We start from the raw sequence: 11,172 nt of genomic DNA, 5'->3' as shown, positions 1-11,172 counted from the left end.
GTAGACATTGTTGAACCCTCAGTAAGTTAATGTTTTGATTGGCGGCGCAGCAGCCGCTAGCTAAGCTTTTCGCATTTCCATGGTGGTGCCATGCACTGTGTAATGTCCGGGCACAGTAGAGAACGCCAGGTGTTTAATCTTGTGCCCTTAACTACAGCCACCTATTTTATCTTTCAAACCAGTCTTCATCACTTGCTTCACTCCACGGTTGGGATATTCACTAAAAAGTGAGACACTTACTGCATGATGCGTGTCCAAACTGTTTATTTATAGGCTAATCTTTAAAACAGACATGGAGAGCAGCAGTCAGCGGCGTTTTCTTGAGTCACTGGATAAATTTTCCATTTTGCTGTTGTAAACCAATGCTCACGCACCAGGCCTGCTCTGTCATTCTTACGTACAACAAGAGAAGAGTGCAGCGCTGTTAGGTGTGGGGCTTCTCTCCCGTAGCAGGCCACCGGTGTTGGGGGATTGCGCTTCGATCCCACCGCTGCCACCAGTTGTTAGAGGTGGGGCTCCATCCCGTAGCAGGAAACCGGTGTTGGGAGATTGCGCTTCGATCCCACCGCTGCCATGGGACCCCCTTCGGGCTATTCATCACTGCTGCCTGGAGAGCGCGGAACATAACTTGCCTGAAGTGGCAAGGGTGTGTTGTTGGGGGCGTCCTGGAAGGCGGACCCTAAAGACTGGACACGTGATCTACATCACAGTGATTCGACGGATTTTTAATGAACTAGATTCCCCAACTAGGGACCTGGGGACAGCGGACCCTATTTAAGCAGCAATCTGGCGTGTGATCAGCCAGCTCCCGATTCACTCTTTCGAACTATGTAAAAATGTAAATAAATCCTTTCAGTCTCTCCTTCACCTCGAAGACCCTCTCATCTCTTCGTCACCCCCACAACAGCAGTCTCCCGATCCGGAACCCGGGGACACCGACCTTGGCGAGATACGGCACAGGCGAACCAGGGGCCCGCATCTAACAACTGGTGGCAGCGGTGGGATCGAAGCGCAATCTCCCAACACCGGTTTCCTGCTACGGGATGGAGCCCCACCTCTAACAACTGGTGGCAGCGGTGGGATCGAAGCGCAATCCCCCAACACTGGTGGCCTGCTACGGGACAGAAGCCCCACACCTAACAGCGCCTAGAGATTCCTAAGTTCGTAATAGATGGCTACATCTCCAAATAAGGAAAAACCATAGGAGGAGGAGGAGGGACTTTAATTGAACAGGAGAGGTCTGCCTGATTGTCGGCCAGGCATGCTGCACCAGCGAAAAACCCAAGATTTATGGATAAATCATCGGAGTTGGCATCACTGCACCGCTTTATGATTGCTATCGAGCGCCGCGTAGCTCCCTTGGCCTTGGCGGCGAGAGGCGAATCAGTCGGGATCGTGCGGAGACTTCTTCAGCCGTGTTGGGCTCGCTTCGTGCGTATTATTCTAGTGCTTGCAAGTTTACCGACTTGTCCATCTGTGTGAAAAGCTGGAAGTCGTCGTTGTTCTGTGGAGTGCCACTACAATTTTCACAACGCGAACTGGGAAGCACCCGTGAGACTACCACTTACCAGGAAAGTGATGCTAATTAGCAGAGGCGCGAAGCGTGGATGGAAGAAGCCCGCGGATCCAAGAATTCGCTTTGCGGTAGTATCGGCTTAATTGTATCGCGTAGCAGTGCTTTAGTCGTACTTACGACTCGACCGACTCGCTCACTCAAATGGTGGATAAGCCCTTTTTCCGTGCGAGCGAAGGCACTGCATGTTTTAGTAGGAAGGTTTGAAAGAATCTGGTAGTGGCCGCATACAATTAAGATTAACGGGATGGGAAGGAGCGAGTTTCTTTTATCCCTTTCTAATTAGCAGCTCGAGAACACAGGACCATTTCGTATTTCGTGGCTATTTCTCGTCTCTGCTGTAATTTGTACGAGTCTACGGCTGGTAAGCGGCGTCAACTGATTTATGAGGGCGTGCCGCGCGAAGCTTAAGTGGGTGCACGAATTAAGCGCTTCAAATCATGTTACAAATGCACCGCGCCATGCGTATTTACAGCCTTTGCCAAAGCATGGTTTGCCTCTGATTCGAATAGTAAAGCCCCTTCGGCTTTCCTAAAAATAAAAGAATTCTTGCAAGGTGAGGACAAGGGTTCTCGGTACCATAATGAGATTTAGAGCTTGAGGGCTGGCATAATAGCTTCAATATACGACTGAGAAGCAAACCGTCCAGCCTGGTTACTTTTGGCAAAGACTGTACATGCCCCCGCTGATTTTGCCCATTTTCAAAAACCACCGACGCGATCGCTTCATGCCTGTTAATTCGCCCAGGCTCACCAGACCACGGTCTTGTCATCCTCGCTCACCTATCGATAAGTGAACCACCCCGCTTGTAAACAATCACGGGACGCATTTAAATCGCTGAAGGGTGGTTCCAGATGAGATCAACCAAAGGGTGGCTGGTCGAGCTCTGAAGTTTGATTAATTTTTTATAAGTCGTTGCCTCGTCATGACCAGGATAACGAGTTCTGCAATTAGTTTTGCCCATTTTTTTATCACATCACAGAAAAATGCTCAGCATGCCGCGCTTACGCTCGCTGCTCTGACCAAACCGCCGCGGTGGCTCAGTGGTTAGGGCGCTCTGCTGCTGATCCGGAGTACCTGGGTTCAAACCCTACCGCGGCGGCCACGTTTCAATGGAGGCGAAACGCAAAGACGCCCGTGTGCTGTGCGATGTCTGCACGTTAAAGATCCCCTTTGCGGTTGAAGTTATTCCGGAGACCTTCACTAAGGCACCTTTACTCCTTCTTTATCCCTTCCCTTACGGCGCGGTTCAGGTGTCCGCCGAGATGTGAGACAGATACTGCGCAATTTCCTTTCCCCAAGAACCAATTTTCAACTTCAATTTTTTAACCAACTTTGATTATGAATAAATTAAATGTAACAGACGTAGGTGCCTGAAAACATTTATATCAAAACGATGGACGTTGTAGTGTGCGCCTTATTCTTTTTGTGTGTTTTAAGAGCTGAGTCATTTCCGTTTTAAATTCTTGAACATGGCCCAATTGAGTAGCGTGTATTTATGTAAACTTTGAAGGTCTATCTCAAGGCAGGATAGTGCCAGAGCTGCCGTAATTATATACACTGTTCTACACAAGAGTGTCTATCGATGTGAAGTTCTGTTCATATGATTTATGGATAACGAGAAATGGGCGCGCAAAGTTAAAAATAAAACAAAAACTTCTGACAAAAACATATTTTTTAACTTCGTGCACGTATTTTTCTGTGTACCAACTTTCAGAATCTTCAAAAGAAAAAAATCTAATGTTGACTGTAGCAGTTAGAGTGAGACGTAACCTTGAGCAGGGCTCGGCACACCATGACCCCTTGCGTGCGACTACTGTGGAATGTGGGCATGCAATACTAAGGCAGTAAATGGGTAGCGAAATGAGCAAACTATTCCAAAGTATTCGTTCATATCTAGGCTCAATAATTTGAATCACCGTCTGAAGTGAAGCCGCTAAAAGCGCGCGCAGGCGCCGTGCAAGATCGACGGAGGACAACGCGCTTTCAAGGGGAAGCTGGGAGGTTCTTATGCTTTGGATGCATGGGTGACACGGCAATGAGGGGTAGTTTACCTAATTTCAGTACTTTCCTTTGCCCACGTTGACTCTCCCTCTGCGCACCACGATAGCACCACAGGATGCTCCGCGCTCCGACCCCTCAACAAACGTGCCTTTGGGGCTGTTTCTGTCCCCAACGCTGCGTTGGTTTCGATAAGAGATAAGACAGGCGGCACCAGCCGTAACTAACAGGAAGTCGTGGGGGAAGTTTTTATCGCTTGATCTCGCGGATCTCCCCCCCCCCCCCAAGAACACACACACCCAGTGCTTTTCCCATAGCCCAAGGCGCCGCGTGCCTAAAGCCTAGCGTTACAAATTCCAAGTCACGCGCTCTTTTTTCCACCCGTTTTGTATGCATTTGTTGTGCCCTCGGTCATGAGTGTGTGTATATAGCGTTTTTGTTTGCAATGTCGAATAAACTTCTCTTTACGTTTTTTTTTGCGCCAAATTTGCGGGCGGCGGTGAGGTACGGCGTTGCAAGCTTCGTCCGTGGGTAATCACACGGCGATGTAATCCCTAAGTGACGGCGGCTGCGTACACGTCAAGCTAGAGATGGGTCGCTCAGGAGTGAGCCATATCTTCTGAGCCGCTCTCTCTGCACTTAGGTTGCACACAGGCGCACGAGCGGAAGAAACGCCGGCAACTTACAAGCAAAGCGAGACATTTCAGTATGCAGACGTGCGCGCTTGTCTATTCCAGTGCAGCGTGAATGCGTATGCGCGGTGGCGCTGCGGCACTGCGCACGGACTCGCGAGTCGAGAAAGCGAGAGCAGGCGCTGGTCGCATGGCTGGTCGCGAAAGATCGCTCAGGTCTCTCCTCAAATCCACGTACTAACCTACGTCGGTCGAGGAGACTCCGCCTGTCAGTGTAGTTCTTGAGCCCTTTATGGGCCTCCGGTCACGCCTTGTGCGCTTCCGGAGGACCGTCTTGCCGCTCTGATCTGCTGCTGCCCTTGGTCCCGGTTCTCCTGATCCTCCTGGTCCAGCTTGCTGCCCCGGTCTGCTGGAGACGCCGCCTGTCAGTGTAGTTCTTGAGCCCTTTATGGGCCTCCGGTCACGCCTTGTGCGCTTCCGGAGGACCGTCTTGCCGCTCCTGATCTGCTGCTGCCCTTGGTCCCGGTTCTCCTGATCCTCCTGGTCCAGCTTGCTGCCCCGGTCTGCTGGAGACTCCGCCTGTCAGTGTAGTTCTTGAGCCCTTTATGGGCCTCCGGTCACGCCTTGTGCGCTTCCGGAGGACCGTCTTGCCGCTCCTGATCTGCTGCTGCCCTTGGTCCCGGTTCTCCTGATCCCGCGGCTGCCCTTGGTCCTGAACCAGCTTGCTGCCCCCGGTCCTGCTGGACACGGCGGTGCGCTGCGAACTTCCGAGACAGCCATGGCAGCGCCCAGGTCCACCACGGATCTGCCTCCACCAGCTACGAGACCCACGAAAGCCCAGTGCTTTCAGTTCACCGTGCCGGTACTTACTCCGGCGGACGATTTAATCGATGCTCTCGAGGCGGTCGTCGGTGTCGGGGGGCTGCAATATCTGCAGCACCTCGGCGGAACCAAGTTCCTTGCAGCCTTTCCGTCCATGGCTCAGGCCACAAAAATTGTCGCGGCAGGCTCCGTGCTTGTCGCAGGAAATGAAGTGCCACTGGTGCAAATTGCCGCACCAGTGGTTTACGTGACGGTGTTTCGACTACCGCCATCAGTAAGCGACGACGCCCTCGCCGCCGCTCTCAGCCCCTACGGAAAGGTCCGAGCAGTCACGGAGCCGACTTTCAAGGGGAAGACCCATGTCCGGAATGGAGCCCGGATGGTGAAGCTCGACATGCAGCGGGCGCCGCCCAACTTCCTCATCGTGGCGGGTCACCGAACGATGCTCGAATATAGAGGAATGAAGAGGGTATGTTCCCGCTGTGGCGCTGCGGGCCATCTCGGCGCCAACTGTTCCGCCGTGCGATGCGGCCGGTGCTCAGCCTACGGCCACGAGACAACCGCGTGCCAAGCGGCTTGTCGGCGCTGTGGTGGGGCCCATGCTACATCAGACTGCGTGGCGCCGCGCTCTTACGCGGCCGCCCTGGCGACATTACCCGCACAGCCAGCTGCAAGCGTTGAACCACCCCCGGGGCGGCCAGTATCTCCTACAGAGCCCGTGGTCCTCAGGGTCGCGGAAAGCGATGACACCTCGCCCACGGCAGCAACAACGGGCGAACCAGCCGGAGCCATACCTGAAGTGGTATCAGAAGAGGAGGTAGCAGAGAAGTCACCTTCGCCCAGGGAGGATTCCGAGGCCTCCACCATGTCATCGGTCCCGTCCGGTGTGACGTACACAGAGCTGGATCGATTCCACTCCCAGCCCACGGCAGGCCAGTGAAACCAAGATGACTCGGAACCGGAGTCATCGGACACCCTGTCGGAGGCCTCTGCCTTCCTGTTCCCAAAAGGGGATCCCAGCTGGTCGAACCCGATCAGCCAAGTTGCCGACTTGCTACATCCGGTGACACAACAGTCCTGTAGCATCCCCGGCACCTTCCGCACAGCGAGCCCCGCTGCCCTGCAGAGGCAACGTTCAGCTCCTCGCCTATCAGGAACGCGCATGGTTTCCAAAGGGCATGGGATAGACGAGGCCAAACGGCAACTTTCGTCGTCGGACGGCGGCGCCGCGCCTGCGTACCCCACAGCTCCCAAGAAGAAAGCCAAAAGGATCGCCAAGGAGGGTACCGAGATGGTTGTCTCGTAATCCGAGGCGTAATCATCATGGCCCCGCCTACACGTGCAGCCGCCCCCCCCCCCCCCCCCGGGCCTCGTTACCTCCTTGGTGGTGGTTGAGCTGCCGCCGCTAGGCCGGTTCACGCCAGTGGCGGCTGGCTGCCATCACTACCACCTGCCGTTCGGCGCGACCCCTTCGTCTGCACGAGCGGCGACGGACCAATGCGTGAGCGGTGATCGGTGTTTGTGTGTGAACGACGTTGCGTGCTTTCGTGTGAGCCTGGGTGCGTACCCTCACCGGGTGCCTTTTCTACCCGAGCGTGGCCCGGCGTCGCCACGGTCGGTGCACGGCCGCTCAGACGACGGGGACATGCTCGGGGGTGCGGTAGACCGTCGGGAGGCGCGCCTACATCAGACTCTGGTTTCAGCAGTGCCGCTCCAACGCCCCCCCACGGACGGGTCGCCATCCCATGTCGGTGCCACAGCCTTCAACCAGCCGAGCCACCACCCTCACCCATGGACCGCATCGCCGTCTCCAGTGTTGTACGCACGACATGAACTCCTCGCATCCACTCGCCCCTTGGACGCCCGATCAGCCGCATGGTATGACAGCTGTTTTGTTTTCACTGATTTGAGACCCGTCTTTCATGTCACTGTTCCCTTTCCTGCTCGCGATGGCTGAACTCACTTTCGTTACTTTCAACGTTCGTGGCTTTCGAGACCCTGACAAACAGCGCGAGGTAGTCCACCTTGCGCGCGTTCTAGGGGCCGACGTCTTATTTCTTCAAGAATGTAACTAACTTTCGCACCCCTCTAGACGTGTTTACTTTCCGTGACCGCTTTTGTGTTGAAGCATTTTTTTCCCTTACTAACTCCGCGGCGTGCGGTGTTGGCGTCGTGTTCCTAAATCAGAACCTGCGCAGCAGAGCACATTGCACATTTGGGCTTGAGGGCCGCACCCTGGCTATGGACTTTAACCTCAACAACAGGAGAGTGCGGGCACTGATTGTGCATGGCCCCGCACAGCATTCCGATTCCTCCGCCTTTTACGACTCTCTCGATACGTTTCTACTTGACTGTTACCCCACATTTTTGGTAGGCGATTTTAACTGCGTGTTGGATCCATTGCGAGATGTTAGCGGACCGGGACAGGGTCGTCCCTATCCCGGCGCGCGAGCGCTTCGGGACCTGGTGACACAATTTCACTTGACAGATGCGTGGGTGCAGGTCCACGGTACGAATTTTGCAGCAACGTGGCAACGAGGTCGGTCCGCCTGTCGGCTGGATACTTTCTACTTCCCGAGCGAACTAAGCCCATACGTCACGGACTGCACCGTGCACGATTTTCCGCCGCGTTTTAATCCGCGTCTCTCGGATCACAGACCAGTGTCGGTTACGCTGAGGTTCGGAGATTCCGCCCCCCGCGCGCGCCTATGGCGTATGGACCTCACCCTTTTAGGAGACCACGACAGCGAGGCAGCACTTGCCGCGTTTTATTGGCCGCAGTTTCCGCTCCGGGCGCACGACCTTCGGAGTGGGACGATCTGAAGGCCGAGTGGCGGGAGGTACTCATAAGGGCAGGACGCGACAGAAGACGGCGCCTTACGCGCAGCCTAAACGAAACGCAGCGTCGACTAAGAATAGTTCAGGAGGGCGGCAGCCTCACCTTCGCGATGCTCGACTATATAAATCAGCTGCGAGTAAGGTATGACACCTTATTGCGGCAGTCGTCGCGAGCCGCGAGTCTGGCACAGACTAGGGGCAGGCCGGTGTCCGACCCCTCGGTACTCCGGCACGTACGGGCGGGGACCATGCCGGGCGAGTCCCCAGCACGCGTACCTTTTGTGACCTTGGACGACGGCTCAGAGTCCGCCGATCCGGGTCACATCGAGGAAACTTTCACAACATACTTCGAGTCTCTTTTCGCGACAGACAGAGTGCAGCGCAGGGACGATAGTTTCTGGAACGAGCTGCGCACCTTTTGTGCCGGCCTCCCTTCAGTAAAACCTGAAGCACACAGCATGCTGGGTGCACCCGCGACAGCAGATGAAATGCACAGCTTATTTTGCGGGGGCTGAAGACGAGTTCGGCCCCGGGCCCCGATGGCATTCCTACCTCCTTTTACGAAAAGTTTTTCGGTCAGATTAAGGATGCCCTTTTGGAAATGATTAATGAATTTCTAGAGTCGGGCAGACGCCCCCGGTCATTTTCAGATGGACGGGTTGTCCTCCTAAAAACAAACGGGCAGGGCTCCGACCCCGGGGCTTGGCGCCCAGTAACATTATTAAATGCCGACTATAAACTCGTCGCCGCCCTACTGGCCAAACGGCTCAGCGCGGTACTTCCTGACATCATAGGCCAGTCCCAGTTTTGCAGCATTCCTGGAAGGTCTATTTTTTCCGCACTCTCTCTTACGAGGGATGTTTTATTGTATACTCAGCGAACCGGCATTGCCGGCTGCCTTGTGTCCGTAGACCAAGCAAAGGCATTCGACCGTGTAGAACATGAGTACCTCTTCGCGGTGCTCACGCAATTTGCCTTCCCGGAGCCCTTCGTACGGTTGCTGCGCGCCCTGTACAGCGACCTTGAAGTAAGGGTAACGATCAACGGAGCCCTTAGTGACCACATAAATGTAACACGAGGCACCCGGCAGAGGTGCCCACTTTCACCGGCTTTTTTTGTACTTTGTTTAGAACCCCTCCTCAGCCGCATCATAGCCTTGCCCGCCATTAGGGGATTACCTCTCCCTCCCCAGGGGCAGCTGCGGGTGTTGGCGCATGCAGACGACGTGTCGCTCTTTCTGCGCGATGCGGACAGCTGCGTCGCCTTCCTTCAGCTGTTCAGGGCTTACAGCAATCTTTCCGGCGCACTTTTGAACCCCGCCAAATGTAGCGCAATGCGGTTGGGCCCGTTCTCGGGAGCACTTCCGAGCGGCATTCAGTGGGTAGAAAGGATGAAGGTCCCCGGCGTGACCTTTCTCCCCACAGGAGAGGTGTCGGCGCGAAATTGGGTAGAACTTCGCCGCACAGCGGCACAGCGCTTTACCGTTGCTTCTCAGTTCAGGCTTTCCCTGTCTGAGCGAGTTTTTATAATCAAGACAAGTGTGTCATCGGCACTTTTTTATGTGGGGCACATTGCTCGCCCCCCCCCCCCCCCCCGGCCGTTTTTTGCCTAGATTTGCCTCAATCTGCGGAGGTCGTGGCTCGCCAGCTGACGCGTTTGCCGCGAAGCATGGGCGGCTTGGGCCTTCCCTGCCCTGCCACCATATGCGAGGTGCTTGCAGTACGGGAAACATTAGCATTATTGCAAAACCAGGCATATACCGGATACCACTTAGTGCAGTACGCAGGCCCGAGAGCCGTGAACCCGCCGGCACACTATACCTACGTCTCAAGCGCTTTCAGGCGGCTCACGGCCGCCCTACCGGACGAAGACATCTGGCGTAAGCCCCCGGTCCGCGTTAGCGAGGCGCTGGCTGTGAGCCGCCTGACGGCCGATAACCTGAGGCGAAGCCAAGCGGCTAGGTGGAAGCAACTAACTTCTTCTCATCTGCCCGCTCATGTACGGGATTTCGGTTGGCTTCGGGGTTGGCGAGTATTGCCGACCGCGGATCGCCTGTCAGCATGGAGAGTGATACCGTCAAACACTTGCCCCCAGTGTCGGAGCGTTGAGACACTCGACCACGCACTCTTCGAGTGCGTCGTGGCGCGCGTGTTTTGGCGATTACTGTCAAGTATGTTTAAAATCCGGTTGCGTGCTCATTCGCGCAGACGAGACGCATTCAGAGACTTGCTTGCGTGTGATTTGGAAGCTGCGTGGTTTAGCTGCTTGGCGCAGGCGCCCGCAGCGAGCCATGCATCCCCTCCTACTTCGCTTCCGCCGTCAGATGGCTGAACATTTAAACAGTCAACTAGTTGAGCTAGGAGAGGCCGCCTTCCTTCGCAGGTGGCACACACGGTTCATTAAAATCAAAGAAGGCCGGTTGTCGCTAGTCGCGACAGCCTACTGACATCTGCAGGGTCCTACGCACATTCAGGCACTATATCATGCCCACAAAACTTTCTAGATTGTCACCCCCCCCACCCCTTTTTTTTGAGAGTGATTAACAGGTGAGCATAGTATTTGTGTATTCATGTTAGAGGTATTTGTGCAATGTATAACGATTCTGCTTGTCGTTTTTGTTTCTGCCGAGGCAGCAGGGTTGTCATTGTATATATGTGCATGTTAAAGTGTATATATACATATGTTGTGTATGGATGTACAGTACATGTATGCAGATGTGTATGACCTCTTTGTCCCCTCTGGATTTCCTGTCAGTTTTGTATCCATTGTTTCACAGTACAATAAACTTCTCTTGATTCGCCTTTTACTAAAGATTACCGTGGGGAGGGACACTCCAATGAGCCTATAGGCCAATTTTTGTGAGGCCTTGCCCGTTTGGGCGAGGCCTAATATTAAAATACAAAATCAGACTATACTTAACATTCTCATGCGGAGCAGTGAGGACGGCTCATCCTCGGTACTCGCCGCGTAATACCCGCCCACTATGCTTCGTTCGATACGTTAAACTTTCGGTGTTAATTTTTGCTTTAATTAAGACACCTTAAGCATATTCGCGCAATTAAAGTCCAACGTGCACAGCGCTGTAGCGCTACGCTGGTGTCAAGCCGCCTTCGCGAGTGCTCTGGGCGACGCAGCTTCCGGTTTTGCTCCGGCTGCCGCCGCCTCCGGCTGAAGAGGGGACCGTTCGTTCGGCCGGTACGTTCAGTCCCCGTTTCCCCGGGAGATGTGGCCTTCTGCGGTCTTTTCTTTTTTGGCTGTTCCCCTTCGGGTTTCTTTTCTTCCTTATCTCCCCTCCTTTCGCGCATC

This window comes from Amblyomma americanum, chromosome 2 (assembly GCF_052857255.1).
Source record: "Amblyomma americanum isolate KBUSLIRL-KWMA chromosome 2, ASM5285725v1, whole genome shotgun sequence".
Taxonomy (NCBI): Eukaryota; Metazoa; Arthropoda; class Arachnida; order Ixodida; family Ixodidae; genus Amblyomma; species Amblyomma americanum.
This window is presented reverse-complemented; position numbering follows the sequence as displayed.